At 39.9% G+C, this 18698-nt stretch overlaps 1 protein-coding gene across 23 annotated transcripts in view; it reads right to left on the bottom strand.

The window, feature by feature from the left end:
• Ttll5 (tubulin tyrosine ligase like 5) overlaps positions 1-18698 on the bottom strand; it is a 300152-nt gene that overhangs the window by 60634 nt on the left and 220820 nt on the right. The window lies entirely within an intron of this gene.

The following is an 18698-nucleotide window of genomic DNA, read 5'->3' as shown; positions in this document are numbered from 1 at the left end:
AGGGCAGAGCGTAACCGATTCTTTGGGCAGAGGTTCCCCAGCCACATGTTTCCCAAATTCTGTGACTGGTTTGATGCCTTACAGACCATGTCAAATCTTCCTGCTAGAAGGTCTTACAGGTCCCTGTAATTCTTTCATTGCATTTATCAAAATTATAACTATGAAACTGTATGTGTGGTTGCTTTAGATCTGTCATCCTTGCTAGAATCTAGGCTCCTCAAGACAGAGATCATATCAGTCTTGCTCACTGCTGTGTCCATAGCTCTCCAATACCGCATACATCAGATTTTAAGTATTTGTTGAAGGAATCGGATCTAGTGCACCCATAAATACATTTCCTTGTTGGGCCCATCGACTTTGATTTTAGTTGACATGTAAAAGTTTTACTTGAGAGATTAAAACTTTCATATGTTCATTTCTTTGTTTTTGAGCACTATCCAACCCAACCTTTAGTTTTTTGTTTCTTGTTTTTTTTTTGGGTACCGGGGATTGAACTCCGGTCCTTGCGCTTGAGCAGCAGGCAGCGAAACCCCGGCCTGAACCCAACCCTTAGTACCCCTCTTCCAACACGATTTTTCCACTCATTCTCTCATGTAAAAATATGATGCACTCCCTGTATCTGTTTGGTACTGGGGGCAGGGGACTGACATTAAAGCAAATGAACATGACACAAACTGTGATAAATGCTGAGAGCAAAAGCAAGAGGTTAGGAGGGGATCAATGAGGGGAGCCTGGTTTCGATGGTGAGAAGAGGTGAGGGATGGTCTTTCCGAGGAAATCATGTTTTGGTCACGTTGTGAGAAGGGAGCAAGAAAGAGCATGTTCAGGAAGAAATGGCACATTCAATGGTTCTGAGCCACGAAGGGGCTTAGAATGTGCTGGGAACCGCTGAAGACCAGTGAAGGGGGGGGGACAATTGGGCAGTGTTGGCCAAATTTCCTCAATGGGATCATCTAGGGGTCGCTTGTTAATCAGTTTTCCAGGGGCTTCCTGTAGAGATACTGATTCAGGGGGTCTGGGACAGGGTCTCAAAAGGCAGGGTTTTATAGCAGCCTAGAGATGATTCCCATCATCAGAGACAATGAGGAGGCAGTACTGCTAGGTAAAGAAGAGGTGGTAGGAGGTGTGCTTGCAGAGGTGAGCTGAGCTTTAGGCAGGCCCGTGAGCCCTACAGCCCTGAGAGACATGGCCCTCAAGGACACTGGCATCCTCAGTGTGATGGGTGCTAAACTACTGTCCTATGGACCTTGGCCTCTGGCCTCTTCCCCACCCGAGGTGGAAGACAGAGGACCATAGAGACAGGAAGAGATAAAGGAGCAGAGCATTCCTCACTTTTTCACAAGCCTCACCTTGCCTGGCTGCAAGCATCTGAAATGCTTATACATTTTATTTTAGCCCTTATGGGGCCACAAACCCATCCAAAGTGCCTGCTGACTGATATTTGCTCTTTGAGTCCAACTGAGAAGGGAGAGTTCTGGAAGGCCTACGAGGAGCTCTTTCCTTTATAGAAGTTAAAACCTTTAGGCCCACTGTGTTTGCTTTAGAAGCAGCTGAGTAGGGGAAAGCTACAGGTCTGGTCTCAGTTTCACAGAAAGCCCTGTATAAGTCGGCAGGCAGGCAAAGAGACTGGGGGATTAGGCCCAATGAGTCCTGGGTCCCCAGCTCTCTGGCCTTCTCCTTCTCCTCTCAGGAACTTCACTTTCATAGGTTGTATCCTGTTCTGCATCCATAGTCTCCTCACTCTACAGCCCCTGAGCCAGTTCCATTCATGGCTCCTGCCTCCCACCCATTCCCACGGGCTCCTACTCCCTCTCTGATGGAGAAATGTGTTCAAAGCAATTAGAGGGCAAATCCTTGAGTGTGCTTTGCTAGGCAATAGTGGTGAACAGCACGGTTTATGGCAGTTTTACCTGCTTTAGTACCTAATGGTCATTATGCTTTTGTTGTGACAGCATCATTTCCTTGGGAAAATACATTCCAACTTCTGGATAGCCCTGTTCCTAGAGGAGAACTTGTCTAGAGGTGGTGTGCTCATTTGCACTTGGCCCTGCAATGACTCCGCTGCTTTCCTGGGAGCACTGGTATTTCAGGACACACAAACACAGGAAGATACGGAGACATTTTCTGGGTTGTCTTTCAGTTCAGTACTATGTTTTAACAACAGGATAACAGGACCTTTTCCAGAGGTTGTTGAGGATTAAATGAGATGGTGAATTTAAAACATATCCTAGGGGCCGGGTATTTAGCTCAGTGGTTTAGCCACCTGCTGCACAAGCGCAAGGACCCAAGTTCGATCCCTAGTACGAAAAAAAAACCAAAACATATTCTAACACAGTGACAGGTGTCATATTGAAAGCTAAACAAACTATTGGTAATATTATCATGTTTACTCAAGAAAATTGATCAGCATGTTCTGTATTCACTACAAGCCTATTTACATAAAGAAATGTAAGTGGATAACTCACTGACTCCAATATCAGTATGGAATATTAGTGCTAAACTGTAAAAGAGAAACTTCAGCAAACTGGAAGTTAATTAAAAAGTTCAGAAGCTGGAAGTTAATAGGAATTTTCTATTAACATTGAAAGGTGGTACTACCACTCCCAGTGCAGAGGAGGAGGCTTCCGGGTCACCATACCACTGCTCCTAGCGTAGAGGAGGTGAGCCACGTGGGTGCCAGCAGCACCCCTCCCCCAGCCGAAATGAGAAGAGACGTAAACAAGCCTCAAAACCAGACTTCCAGATCACCTAAAGCAACCCCAAAGGGAAATGAGATGGAGCACTCTGATACTCAACCACCTGAACTCCCTGAACTGGCAATGAAAGGGGACCTGGGAAAAATGAAATCAGAAATAATTTCTTAGATAACAGCAGGGATTGTGCCTATAGTGCAAGACATGATTAATAAATCTAGAGAGGACACAGATAAAAAAATAGAGCTGAGGAACATGATGGAATCACAACATAGGAAACAAATGGAATCCACAAGACAGATGCAAACAGATTTCCAGGAGATTAAAAACTTTATTGAAAGTCTACGCAGCAGAATTAGCCAATGGGAGGACAGAATTTCAGATATAGAAGATAAGATTGCAATTAGTGACCAGGAAAAGAAAAACTTCTTTAAAATTGTAAGGGAACACGAGAAATCAATCCAGCAGCTGCTAGATGATGAAAAGAATAACATAAGACTGATCAGAGTCAATGAAGAAACAGGACAGAGTGCAGACGACATAAAAAAACTGTTCACAGAAGTGATGGCAGAAAAATTCCCAAGCAGAGGAAAAGAACTTGACATACAGATAAGTGAGGCATATAGGACTCCAACCAGCCTTGATAAAAATAAATCTACACATGGGGCCGGGGATTTAGCCCAGTGGTTTTGGCGCCTACCTCACAAGCACAAGGTCCTGAATTCGATCCCTGGTGCCAAACAAAAACAAAAACAAAAACCTACATATCAGCATATAATTGTTAAGATTTCAGAAACCCAACAGAAGAACAAAATTCTACAAGCAGTTAGACAAAAGAAACTAATCACATACAAAGGAAAGCCCATCAGAATCACAGCAGACTTCTCAACACAAACCCTCAAGGCAAGAAGAGCTTGGAGTGATGTATTCCAAGCCTAAAGGAAAACAGCCTCCAACCCAGACTGATGTGCCCTGGAAAACTGTCTTTCAAAATTGATGGAGAAATAAGATACTTTCATGACAAAGAGCACCTTAGGAACTTCATGAATACCAAACCAGCACTCCAAAAAATTTTAGAAAATATCCTAGGAAAAGACAACAAGGATCACAACCCCAGGAAGCCCAGCAGAATGAATCCATCGGGCACGACAGGAAATTAAATGCAAAGGGGGAGAATCCAACAAAAAGAAAAAGTCATGACAATGATAAGTCAAAATGTATCAGTTATAACCATCAATGTTAATGGTCTCAGTTCACCAATCAAAAGAAATAGACTGGCAGAATGGGTCAAGAAGCAAGATCCAACAATATGCTGCATACAAGAAACACACTTAATTCAAAAAGAAATTCATACACTGAAAGTTAAAGGGTAGAAAACAATACTCTAGGTGACAGGAACCTGAAAAAAAGCAGGAGTAGCCATCCTCTTTGCAGATCAAGTGGATTTCAAACCAACACTGATTAAGAGAGACAAAGAAGGACACTACATCCTTGTAAAGGGAACAATCGAAGAGGAAGAGATGACAATCATAAACATATATGCACCAAACACTACTCCGCCCAACTATATAAAACAAATACTAACGGACATGAAAATCAAATAAGCACTAATACAATAGTAGTGGGGTAATAAAAAATAATAATAATATTAGTGGGGGACCTCAATACCCCATTGTTACAAATAGATAAACTAGACAAAAAATAAGCAACGAAATACTAGAATCCAATCAAACTCTTGAACAAATAAACCTAACAGATGTTTACAGAGTGTTCCACCCCCCAAAATCAGAATACACATTCTTTTCAGCTGCACACGGATCGTTCTCCAAAACAGACCACATACTCACTCACAAAACATGTCTAAGTAAGTGCAAAGGAACTGAAGTTATCCTCTGTATATTATCACACCATAGTGCAATGAAATTGGAGATCAATAGCAAAAGAAACCGCAAGAATTTCATAAACACATGGAAACTGAACAACACACTTCTGAATAACCAATGGGTCACAGAGGAAATTAAGGAAGAAATCAGACAGTTCCTTCAGTTAAGTGACAATGACAATACAACATTAGAATCTATGGGACACAATGAAAGCAGTCTTATGATGGAAATTCATAGCAGTGAATACTCATATTAGGAAAACAGGGTGAGCCCAATTAAACAACCTGATGCTGAACCTCAAGCTTCTAGAAAAAGAAGAGCAGCACAAACCCAAATCTTATACAAGGGAAGAAATTATAAAGATCAGAGCAGAAATCAATTCAATGGAGTCTAAGAGAATGATACAAAAAAATTAATGAAGCCAAGAGTTGGTTCTTTGAAAGAATCAACAAAATTGACAAACCCTTAGCCAACCTTATCAGGAAAAGGAAAGAAAAGGCCCAAATCCATGCAATTAGGAATGAAAAGGGTGAAATTACAATGGACCCAGCAGAAATCCAGAGGATCATCAATGCCTACTTCGAGGACCTATACGCCAATAAGATGGAAAACACAGAAGAAATGGACAGATTCCTAGACACGTATGAATTACGAAAGTTGGACAAAGACCTAAAAATTATAAACAACCTAAATCAATCAATGAAATCGAAAAAGTAATTTAAAACTTACCAACTAAGAAAAGCCCGGGTCCTGATGGCTTCACTGCTGAATTCTACAAGACATTTAGAGAGGAACTGCTGCCACTACTGTTTAAACTCTTCAATGAAATTGAAAGGGAAGCAATACTCCCAAATTCATTCCTGCAAGCAAGCATCACTTTGATCCCCAAAACAGGGAAAGACCCAACTGAAAAAGAGAACTATAGGCCAATCTCACTAATGAACATAGATGCAAAAATCCTTAATAAGATACTAACAAATAGAATGCAGAAGATCATCAAGAAGATCATACATCCTGAACAAGTGGGATTCATCCCAGGGATGCAGGGATGGTTCAACATATGCAAATCAATAAATATAATACACTGTATCAATAGAACCAAGGACAAAACCCATATGATCATCTCAACAGATGCAGAAAAAGCAGTTGACAAAATCCAACATGCATTTATGATAAAAACCCTACAAAAAATTGGAATAGAAGGTCTCTACCTCAATCTGATAAAAGCCATCTACGAAAAACCAACAGCCAATATCATACTACATGGTCAAAAACTGAAATCCTTCACACTAAAATCAGGAACAAGACAAGGATGTCCACTTTCACCACTCCTGTTCAATATAGTTTTGGAAACATTAGCCATGGCAATTAGACAAGAGAAAGAAATAAAAGGAATAAAGATAGGAAATGAAGAAGTCAAACTGTCATTATTTGCAGATGACATGATACTCTATATAATAAGACCTCAAGAACTTCACCAAAAGTCTTCTAGACTTAATAACCAAATTCAGTCAAGTAGCTGGATACAAGGTCAACACACAAAAATCAATAGCTTTCCGCTACACGAATGACAGACTCACTGAGAGAGAAATAGGGCAAACAATTCCTTTCACAATAGCATCCAAAAAACTTGAAATACCTAGGAATCAACCTAATAAAAGAAATCAAAGACCTGTTCTCTGAAAACTATGGCACTCTGAAAAGAGAGATTGAAGATGATATCAGAAAATGGAAAGACATTTCCTGCTCCTAGGTAGGAAGGATCAACACAGTGAAAATGGCCATACTTCCAAAACTGCTATATAGAGTCAATGCAATCCCAATTGAAATCCCAGCAGCATACTTCACAGACCTTGAGAAAACAATCCAAAAATTCGTTTGGAACAAGAAGAGACCCAGAATAGCAAAAGCAATTCTAGGTAACAGAGACATGGCAGGGGGTATTACAACCCCAACTTGAAACTATACTACAAAGCTACTGTGATAAAAACAGCATGGTACTGGCAAAGAAACAGACCTGAGGACCAGTGGAACAGATTAGAAGATGCAGAAACAACTCCAGACACACTCAGCCACCTCATCTTTGACAAAGGAGCCAAACACCCTCGCTCTAGGAAAGATAGCCTCTTTAATAAATAGTGCTTGAAAAATTGGGTTTCAACTTGCCAAAGATTAAAACTAGACTTATATCTCTCACCATGCACTAAACTAAAATCAAAATGGATTAAAGATCTAAATATTAAAATAGAAACACTGAACTGGCTGGAAGAGAGGTTAGGTAGAACTCTTGAAGACACTGGTGTAGGAAAAGATTTTATGAACAAAACCTCTGTTGGCTGTGAACTAGCACAAACAATCAACAAGTGGAATCTGTTCTTACTAAAAAGCCTCTGCACAGCAAGAGAAACCACCCGCAGTGTGAAGAGACAACCCACAATGTGGGAAAAAATTTTCACCTACTGTTCCTCAGACAAAAGTCTACTATCTAGAATCTATAAAGAACTTAAAAAAATCAGACCTTCCAAATTTAAAGACCCAATTCAAAAATGGGCACCTGAAATGAACAGACATTTCTCAGACAAAGAAGTAGAAATAGCAAATAAACATATGAAAAAATGTTCAACATCACTGGTCATTCAAGAAATGGAAACGAAAACAACGCTGAGATTCCACCTCACCCCAGAAAGAAGGGCTTCTATTATGAAATCAACCAATAACAAATGCTGGTGGGGCTGTGGGGAAAGAGGAACCCTGCTCCACTGCTGGTGGGAGTGCAGACTGGTGCAACCACTGTGGAAATCAGTATGGATATACCTCAAAGAACTAGGACTGGAAGTCCCATTTGACCCAGCTATTCCCCTGCTGGGTATATTCCCCAAAGAACTAAAAGAATCATACCACAGTGATATATGTGCACCCATGTTCATAGCAGCAGTTTGTAACAGCTAAAACTTGGAAACAGTCCAAACACCCATCAACTGGAGACTGGATAAAGAAAATGTGTTTTTTTAAATAAAATGGAGTAGTACTCAGCCATAAAAAATAAGAAATTAGAGATATTTATAGCTAAATGAACGCACATTGAGGCAATACTCTTTAATGAAATAGGACACAAGTGTAAATACAGAATAGTTTCTCTAGTGTGAGATACTGAAAGTGTACATAACAACTAAAAGGTACATTAGATAATGTGAAATAGGAAGAAAAGGGGCAAAGGGGAAGGGGAAGTGCGAAGGGTAAAGGAAAGGAAAGAAGAGAATGGAATTAATATGAGAAAATGAAAAAATGGAAACAAAGTCTTTATAAATAGGGAGGGATGGAGCGGTTGAAGGAAGAGTAGGGGAAGGGGGAAAATAAGAACCAAGAGAGATTATGTAGAGGTGCAAAATGATGAATGTCATTATATTGTATACCTAAAATGTACCAATAAAATTAAATTTTAAAAAACTCAAAGGTAATTAGCTGGCCACCTACAAGGCAGAAAGCTCAGTCAAAATTACTTATGATCCTTTAGAAAGAGAAAGGTCTTACTGGAGACTATTTCTTAATAAGTACACCCTTTCTGCAGTGGCAAAATGAATCACTGTTCAACTGGGTAGCAAATGAAGCAGATGTCTTGTCTTAGGGGCTGTGCTGTATGAAATGTCCATCTTTGCATATGAGAATAACATATGGGATGCTCTTCCTGTACAAAAGGCTCATGGGAACTGTGACTGCCTGAAGAAACAGTGCACCTCCCACCTTAATCTTTATGGAATATGAAACAGATCAGCCACTTTATGAAATTACAATTGTCCCCTGTTAATAGTTGAGTATACAAAGTTAAATAAGTAGTTGATGCATGACTTTTATAATTGTAGCACACACGGAATATGAAGAAGGGACTAAAGATGAACTTAAGAAAAATAGGAATTGTTAAAGTATCAAAACCTTTACAGGCGACATAATGAAAAGCTGGGACAATAAAGGTGAAATTTCACAAAAGTTAAGAGTGCAATGCCAAGAAGTGTGGTGGATGTATCTAGTCCTTACCTGCACTTGTTGGAAATGGTGTAGGTGTCCTGGAGATGGGAAGTGTCATGTGGTCAAAGGCTGAGAGTTAGATGCTTACTACACCTGAGCTGTAATGGGCCTCGTTCAGGTCCTTCTCTATCCATGATTTTGAAAAAGTGCTTAAAGATAGGCTGCTTGATGAACTTAGCCTTAAAAGGTATAATAAGAAATGTGGCCATGTGTAGTAGCAACAAAAAATTAAAAGAATTCCATTAACAGTGATATGTTCCTTTCAATTAAAGCCACATCTCTTCTGAGGACTTGCTTGTAACTAGCATCTATAGAGTAAGTTTTTTTTCTTTTTTGGTAATGGGGATCTAACTCAAGACCTTGTGTTTGTCAGGCAGGCACTGTGCTGTTAAGCTAAATCCCCAGCCTTACAGCATAAGTATTAAATGTACACCTCCTAGCCCATAATCTGATTCACTTGTTCCACACCTGTTGCCTTTTCCATATTTCTAAGGTCTAAGAAAGAGACTGACATGGCCATTATTCCTACTTGGAGGGAACAGCTCTTCTGGGGCTTCAAAGAAGTTGTTCAATGATATCCCTATAACATGAACTATTTCCTGCAGTCATCATTTTGACAGATTTCTAGTGCAAGTCTCTATTCGGGGAATAGAAGCCAATCAAATGGCTCGCTAAGACTTTTGCTGGCATCAAGGGCACAGCACACAGCCCGCTGAGGTGGCAGATCATCTCCAGTAAGCGGGGTCTAACAAGCAATAGCCCCATTATCCATTTTGCCAGTAATGCTTCTGACGTGCTTTTTCTGTGGATCTTCATTTCCTCTATTTGTGGTTTCCTCTGTTCTTTCTTCTCCTCATTATTTTGATCTGTGGAAACTTTTCTGAAAGTTATAGTGTTTCTTTAAGGTCTGTTTTGTTCATTACTTCACCAGGTTAACTGTAGAGTGCTATATTATTTCTCTTCAGGTTCTTTTCAAGGCATTCCACATCTCTAATCCAGGGGCACTACTTTTCTAGTTCAATGGTTTAGTTAAAAGTTTATCTTGGATTCATGCCACTACATCAGAGATGACCTTCCTGTAGAAGAGAGGACCCACAAAGGAAAATGCTCAAGATTGTACAGGAAGAGCAGAGCTTTTAAGAACGCTGACCTCACAGGGCTGCAGCCAAAAAACCTGGCTGTGTTTGTGAAGGTCCTAAAGACAACACCCCTGAGCTTAATCATTTTTATAAAATATTGGTGATACCCAACCTCTTTCAACTCTCAAAGGACAGAAGAAATCACAAGATTTTGTGTTATGTTAAAGAAATAAGTCTTAAAATAAGAAATGTGAAAAAAAGAAACATGGTCTTAGTTTCTTTTTTCATTTCTAAGACAAAATACTCAGCATCCAAAGTTAAAGGATTATTTGGCTCACAGTTTGTAGAGGTTTCAGTCCACAGGTAGCTGGCTCCAGGGCAATGTGGCATGCCAGGCAGGCATCGCAGAAGAGAAACAGTTCATGGTGGACAGTAGGTAGCAAAGCAACAAGGGACAAGGCAAGCCTTTTTCTGTCCCTTATCCAGGCTACCAGAATTAGGGTGGTGCCAAACCAATCAGTGGACTGATTTAGTAATCACTCACCTTTAATTCTAGTACCCTTAATCCTAGCAATGCACCATAAATCAATCACACTCCTAGATTCACTCACCTCTGAAAAAGCCTTATCTATGACTGGATGAAGCTTTGGGGAGATATCTAAACACAAGCAATCACAAACATGTATGCTGACTCTCCTTAGCAAATACTTACTCATAGATTAATTATCTTCCAACTTTCCTTCCAAAATATAAGTGCCTCTTTCTTTTATCTATCAGTCCACGGAGTATCAATGGAGTTCATGAACAGAAGTTACTGTGCTAATTCTTACAAAATAACAATTAGAACACTATTCACTGGGGACTGACTTGAAAACCAATTAAAGAAATATTTAGTTCAGTAATAGAGAGTAAGATTCTGCTTTATAAATATACAGTGTACAATGCATTCCACTGCATTTGTGGGTTTTTTTGTTGTTCCTGAATTATATATATGGGCTCTTTCTTTTCATTAGTCTTTTTATTAGTTTTTCCGAGGAGATCCTCTCTATTACTTGTTGTCAACTTCATTCACTTCTACAAAAGTATTTCATGAACACCTACCATGTGCTAGACATAGGCAAATTCTCTTTATGTTCTGCCACATGCCAGGCTGTTTGAGGTGATTTCTGATTAGTATTTATATTTTTCCAATCCTTTGTTTTTTACTTTTCTGTGAGATTTTACTTCAGGTATGTCTTTTAAAGTACCTTATAACTGAACTTTTTAAAAAGGTGCAATTTTGGGCCTGGGATGTGGCTCAGTGGTTCTGGTGCCTATCTCACAAGAGCAAAGTCCCAAGTTTGATCCCTGGTAACAAAAAAAAAAGAAGGGCCAGGGATTTAGCTCAGTGGTTTCGCTGCCTGCCTTGCAAGCACAAGGTCCTGAGTTTGATGCCTGTTACACAAAAAAATAGGTGCAATTTGGAAATATCTGTTTTAATAAAAGAGTATAAAACATGGTAACATTTGTGATCACTCATATATCTGAACTTATTTCTACTATCTGAATTTCTGTGTTCTATTTTCCATTCTTTTGTTTTCCAGCCTTCCATCAGATTCATATTGTTTCTACATTTCCCTTTCTTCCCTCTGTTGGTTTGAAACTTATATGTCAAATATTTAGTTATTTTTTTTTTCCCTAAGAAAGTGCAAACTCATTCAGTATTTCTGTCCTGACTTTGAACTTGACACAGACCTGGCTATACATCAACTATCCACTGAATACTACTACTTCCCTCATTCTGTCTTTGTTGTCTTAAGTGTACTATGTCCATTTAAAGACCAACAATTATTTTCATAGTCATAAACATTTATTGACATTTTAATAAATTTGTTGTACTTCGTGTTTTCTTCTTATTCAATACTGCTGGGTTCACTTTTATCCCATAGAATTTTTCTAGTTGTTTTAGCTAAGGTCTATGCATGGTATGTTTTTAGACTTTGAGCATCTCAAGTTATTTTTATTTTCCTTTCACTCTTGAATGACAATTCAGCTATATATAAAGTTCTAGAGTCTGAAAATCACTATTGAACACTTTGAAGCCAATGTCTATAGTCCTCTGGCACCTACTACTGCTGAAGAAAAGGCTACTAGCACTCTGTGCACAGTCCTTTGTAGGTAAAGTCAGTTGTCTCTTAGGTGGTCTTTGAGACATTTCTTCATGCTTATTTTTCTGAAGTTTTGCTATGATGCATCTGGAGGTACATGTCTTCTGGTATACAAAATAAATTTTTCAGTTGAGGATTCATCTTCAATTCTGAAAAATTCTCAGTTACATTTTTTTCTTTCTTTTCTTTTCTTTTCCTTCCTTCTTTCCTTTCTTTCCTTCCTCTCTTTCCTCTTTCTGTCTGTCTGTCTGTCTTTCACCAGGGATAGAACTCAGGACCTTGGGCTTCTGAGGCAGGCATGGTGCCACTGAGATAAATCCCTGGCCCTCTCAGCTATATTTCTTAAAGCAAATTCTATTATTGCTTGTCCACATATTCCTTAAGTCTGTCTTCTGATAGTCACATGTCATGTTCCACAAGAGACTCCTATGAAGCATGTAATATTAGTAACACATCTGATTGTTCAAAAATGTTAATTTATCTATAAAGAATGTTCTAGTGATTGATTTTGTTGGCAGTCTTTCTTAGAATGACACTTATTCATGTGTTTTGGAATTCTGGTTTACAGGGTCACTTTGAATAGGAATCATTTCCTCCCTTGTCTATTTGCTTACTCCTCTTCCCTGGCTGAAGATTGTATAGTTGCCCATAACCATACCCCTGTCCGCATCCAGAGCCAGGCTTTGTAGTGGCACTTCTGCACCTTGCCTCAGTGGTTCTTGGAAATATAAGTCAGTTCTGAGACATGAACAGTTCCAAGGGTATGTCACTGTCTTCCTGGCTCTGGAAGCTCACTGTCTGTAAATAAGGACATAGTCTCAGGTGGTGGGTCATTCTCCCATTAGGACAGGCCACTGACATCTGTGGCTGCATAATTCTTTGTCAGGGAACATCCTGTGATTGGTAGGATGTTCACAAGCATCCTTGGACTCTACCCACTAGACCCCCTGCACCACTATGGCAACCAAAAATGTCTCCTGATATTCATTCCAAATGTTCCCCATGGAGGCAAAACTGTCCCCAGGTGAAACTCAGTATGATTTCCAAGTGATGAGCCTGGCATTAGGTTCTCTTCCTGGTAGGGCATTTTCAGGCCCCAAAGGCTACAGGAGCTGAACTCTAGACTGCCACTAATGCTTCTAAAGCAGTTTGCATTTTGGAGCTAAAGAAATATTTACCTCATTTCAAAGCACAGCTATGTCCTACTGGCTTTCTTTAATTTTATTTTTTTTAATCTATCCTTGCTATGTGTTTGAAGCAGAGGGGGATAGTAAAGTAGGAACTTTCACAGCCATCCTGACTGAAAGTCACTAGGTCCAAATCTAATCTTTTCTTTTATTTGAAACAAAGCCCTTGCCTTCCAAACTTTTCAGTTATTAGTGTTCAGGAAATCAGAATGTGTTTTAATTTCCAAGGCTTTGTAGCTGGAACAAAATTATATTTAGAATATCAACTTACAACAAAAAATGTGATTTCTTTTAATAGGGAACAATGGCATCAGTAGAAATGATAACTATACCAACCAGCAGCATTATTGGACAAAACATATGTCAGGGAAACACATTATCTCATTTAATCCTAAGAACAACCTCAAGATTACCTGTAATATAAAAGGATTCAAATCTAATTCCAGTTTCTGGGCTAATAACACAAAGAAACAAACAAAAAAAGGATTTTTCACACTCAGATAAGACAAGGGGAGTGAGGGATGGAAAATATCCAGCAATTATATTACCATTTCCAACAACCATTTTAACATCTTTGAAAGTAGGGCTGAGATTTCTGTCTTCCTGCGATGCTGGCAATTTGGACCTTAGGCCTTGCATGTGCTAGGCAAGTACTCTACCACTGAGCTACATCCCCAGCCCTTAAATTTTTATTTTGAGACTGTGTCTTGTTATGTTGCCCAGGCAGGCCTCAAATTTGTGACCTTACTACTGCCTGTTTCCTGAGAACCTGGAATTATAGGTGTGTATCTCCATGCCCAGCTAATAAAGATCTTAATTTAAATCACACAAATATGAATCCCTGAAGGAAGATCCATCATTCCATGACTTGTCACATACTTCTCTGCCCCACTGATCCATACAGAACCACCATGGAAAGTTTTGCTTAGAAACCGCTGCCTGTACCTATCTCTGGTGCCACTGTCCATGCCAGAAGCAAACCTTAGCAAACCTGTCCATGCCAAAGCCACCACTAAGGCCAAAATGACAAGGGCAGTAGAGGAAAGACAGAGAATGTAAGTGGCAGACCTTCTGTCCAGGCCCTTGGAGTGAGTGGATATTGTCTGGGATATTTCAGGTCTCCCACTCATTTCCCAGGCTGCATGCTCACAGGAAGCCATGAGGACAGAGAAGCCCTCAAAGTTATTCCTCAGTCCTTCCTGTGCAACCTCTAACAGAAATTCCCCAGCACCTCCAGCATTCGAGTGGCACTAACTCTTCCTTTTTCTGAGTACTTTGTTGCTGGAAAAGAAGGACAGTTGAGTTCCCAAGTGCTTACTTTGTATTTTTCCCAAAGCAACATTTTAGGATGATTAATCTGCCTTTTGCTAAGCAGATATATGTGAATGGATAGGGAGGGACTTTCAAAATCTGTTGTCTGCTGGGAAGAGCCTGAGGCTAGCACAGTAGGTGGTAAAAGGGCCAGTTTTGGCTCAGTCACTAACCACGTGTGGACCTTGCTGCACTCATAGCCCTGCACTATGCCTCCATTTCTTTTTCTCCGAAAAATACATAATTACATACTTTAGAAATGGTTAAGTTGGAGAACCCTATATTTAAGGATGGCTCTGCCACAGATTAAATCATGTTTCTTCAAACTACACATAATAAAAAACTAAAAGGTTGACAGAAAATGGTTAACATGACATCTTCTATGCTCACACCAAGAACTTTTGGATCACTGTGACTCCTGATTACTTTCCCCTACCATCTTCTCACTTTAATGACTCACATGTTAAAAAGGTATTTATATTTACCTGTTTATTTTTTTGTTCTTCTGACAATCATCTCTGGGCATCTTTCATCACATTGCTGAACTCACCAAATGTCCAACTGTTCTGGTCATGTTAACTGACATTTGGCTTTATGGGCTGCTTAGCTCTCAATACTTCCCTCCCTCCTAATTCCTAGCAGCTTTTCACAAACACTACCGTCCTGGGTGCTGACACAGAGCAGCAGTCACTTTCAATTTCCACCTGGGTCACCTTGATGTAGGCTAACCTAAGCCTTGGGTAAGGAAGGGCAATTCCAGCTCTGTAAAGAAAAGTGCAAGTAGAAAAGAAAAGTAGTTCGGTCTGTGTTTCTTTTCTTTTTTCTACTATTGGTGCTGGGGACTGAACCTAGGGCCCAGTACACACAAAGCTATGTACTCTGCCACTGATTACACCCCCAACACCAGTCTGTTTCTTCAATGGTTTTCCTTCTCTGGAGACAGGTTACAACAGGTTACAACCTTCTCCCAGGTTACATAGCTTCGATCCAGCCCTTTCACATTCACCTGTAGTCTCTGAGCTTTGCTTATGTACCTGGCAAATCTCAATCTCCTTGTGTTTCTTTTTCCATATGTCCTAGAGAGTATGATTCCAGCTTTGGGAGAAAAGGAAGAGACAGTTGGATGCATGTAGTTGCTCCTAGGCTATCACCCTAATTAGCTGAGCTGATTGCTTGGAAAAAAATGCTACAGATTGTTTTGAAAGGAGGTTGTTAAGTGTTGCAAACACTAGAGAGAAAAAATCAAGAAAGGCTAATGGCACTATGGAAATGGTTAAAAAAAGAGAGACAGAAAAAAAAGAATCATTTTCTTCACAGAATTGACAAGTGAGATACACCTAAAGGAAACCTGAGACTAGGCACTTGAGAACTATAACAAGAACTGCTGGGCTAAGAAGAGATGAGGAAAATGGCTGCAAAGTATTAGGATTAACATGCAAATGTGCTCATAAAAAAGCTTTCAACAGAGCTGACAGAAAACAAATTATTTTGTCTAATCAGTAGGGACAGTGGTCCCTTTTTGTTTTACAGATGGAAAAGTGAACCCTTGAGAGGGAAAGTGACTTGAACATTATTATAGAGAAATAAGACCCCACTGTTCTGACTCTCAATTCTCTTTGCACCAAAGTCCAAAACGACATTCCGTGTTTTATGTTCTATTGTTCTCCAAACTCAGCCCTCTAGGATGTGGAAACTTTGATGCTCTTGGAAATTGCTTCTCTAATCTGTCTAATGGCAACTTCTGTGCTAAGAGAAGTTTGAAGTTCAACCCAAAAACACAGGGCTTGGCATGGTCAAAAGCTCATTACAACTTCTCATTAGCTGTGTCTCTTGGGGCAACCGTGGCATTCCTGAGTGTGACTCAGTACCACCAGTCATAACCGAGGGCTCCTGATTAATCCAAACCGAGCCAGAATAAAGGCCACAAAAAGCAAAGCAGATGAAGCAGACGAAGCAACACATTTGTCAGGAAGTAAAGCACTGCATGAAAATTTCTTGAAATGCCCTCTCAGGTAATAATCACAATAATACCTAAGACTTATTTAACACGTACTATGTACCAGGCACTGTATTTGTGCTTGACATTCATTAATTCATCTATTTCTCTTAGAGACTCTGGGAGGTAGTAGCATTATTATTCCTATTTTTAAAATAGGAAACTGAGTCAAAGATAGTAAGGATCTTGTTACACTGGCTAGCAATAAGAATTACTCTAAATAGTAAGAACATATCAACAGATACTCAGGATCTTGATTTCAAGAGTCATGAAAAATTGCCTTAGATTAAAAATCACTTTATTGATCCAAATGAAATATGGAGTTTAGTTCATAGTAACGTACCAGTGACAGTTTCTTAGCATGGTACAGTCATCAAATGTCCCATGGCAATATAAGATGCTAACAATGGCAAACTTGGAAGAGAAGTCTCTGGAAATCTCTACATTATCCCTACAAGTTTTCTGTAAATCTAAAATTGATATAAAATAAAATTTGTTTTTAAAAACTGGGTAGTTTTTTTAAAAAGTAGGTTTTTTTCTTTTTGCCATCAGTTCAGATGCTATTATTTTTTCTGAAAGAAGAATATTTGAAAATATTTGTAGGCCCTTCATGACCCTGAACGTTTTACATGTAAGTGAGAGAATGTTCAGGTCTTCATTAGTGCTAACTTAAGCTCTGCAGACTTGTGCTAGAGTTTTAAAGGCAAATTGGAAACTATTTCCTGGAACAACGCCTCACAGCATGCCTTTTGATACTTGGATTATATTTCTTAAATTGTGAAGAAATCTTTGCTTTTCCCCCCGTCTGTGCATTTTTGATGCTGAGCTGTTTCCGGTTTTCCCACACTCCTGCTTGTCACAGAGAAGAAACCACAAAAATGTCCAAAGCAAAGTTTGTCCAGAGAGCTGCAATTCCATCTCAGAAGGCTGCAGAGTTCTCCTGCCAGCAGGGAGCTCAGGGCAGCGAGCAGCACCTCTGGATGCCCACCCCTGCTGCCTGAGCCTACCCCTCCACCAGCCCAGTGGCTCGCCACACAGGCCACCAAGGGCCAGCTCAGGGAACTGGCGATGATGGGAGAATCCACAAGAAAGGAGCACACTGGCAGACTGCACATTCACTTCCGGCTCATTAATTTTCCTGTTAGCTGTGAGCTTTCCAAAGCTGTCGAGGGCAATGTGGCTTTAGCATGTGAAGGCGTGGTGGTGACAAGGGCTCCCTGAGCTCTTCTGTGTGCCAGGACTTGCTCTGTGTCCTTTACGTGTAGTAGCTCTGTTAATATTTATCAACCGACCTAGGAAATAATATTCTTATTGTCCCATTTTCATAAATGAGGAAACTTAGGCCAAGAGATTAAGTAACTTGTCAAAGAAGTCAAATGAGTAAAGTGTGGAGTGGGGATGTGAGTCTGGCTCCAGATCGGCTTAAGCCCTTAGGGATTTGACTCTTCTGTTTCTAGGGTAAGAGGGCCCACAGCTTCCTCTCTCTTTTTCTACCAGCATCCAACCACAAACTTCAAGCTCCCTACCACCCTGTGCTACTGCTCCAGAGAGTTCTGCAGTCATCACAACCCCAGCCATTCTTCACAGTGCTTGGTACTTAGCAGGCACTGAATAAATATGTGTTGGATAAATGAATAATGGCAGCAATATGCTTCAAACAGCCACAAGGGATTATTTTCAATTCACAGCCAGAATTTGATTCACCTTCCAAGAGAAAAAAAAAATAGTAACTCATTTTTCCATGTCCTAGGATTCTTTTTTACAACTAAAATTGATCTTGTGAAGGACAAGTAAGTGAGGAGCCTTAATGAGAGCAAGAGAAATCCACAAATAACCTTTAGGTATCCACACAGCAGAGATGCCTGCCTCTTCCAGGCTCTCTGAACGGTTCCTGATTTCAAACTGAAGACAGGCTTAGAACTAACATACTTTACATCTCTTCCTTGCTCACTGGGTTTAGAAAGGGCTGGTGGTAGAGTGAAGGACTGTGGCCTATAACAATCTGATTCTGGCATGGAAATGTCTTTTTTTGCTATAAAATAGGCGGATTACAAAAAGTACTAGAAATATTGTTGCTACACAGAGTCTGTTGACTTGTGTCAAGGAAGTTAATCCTCAAAATGAAATCTCAATCCTATGTGTTCTCATTCAAACGCCTAAATGTGAACAAACAAACAATTTAGGGGAGGAGTGTGCTGAATTTTATATGAAATTGAAATAATCTGATTCTTTACAATGATCAAGAGAAGAAACACAGAGGAAGACATTTTTCTTTCCTTTTGCTAAGCCCACAAGTCAGGACTGTTACTTGGTGGGCTGTCTGTAGCTAGCTCCTGCCAGAGGCCAGCTGAGGGGGCTAGCAATGACCTTGACCTCTGC

The sequence above is a fragment of the Heterocephalus glaber genome, unplaced genomic scaffold (assembly GCF_053883595.1).
Source record: "Heterocephalus glaber isolate CG9 unplaced genomic scaffold, H.glaber_assembly_v1.0 deba00001608, whole genome shotgun sequence".
Classification (NCBI taxonomy): Eukaryota; Metazoa; Chordata; class Mammalia; order Rodentia; family Bathyergidae; genus Heterocephalus; species Heterocephalus glaber.
Note: the sequence above shows the minus strand (reverse complement) of the source record. Positions and strands in the feature narration are given on the sequence as shown.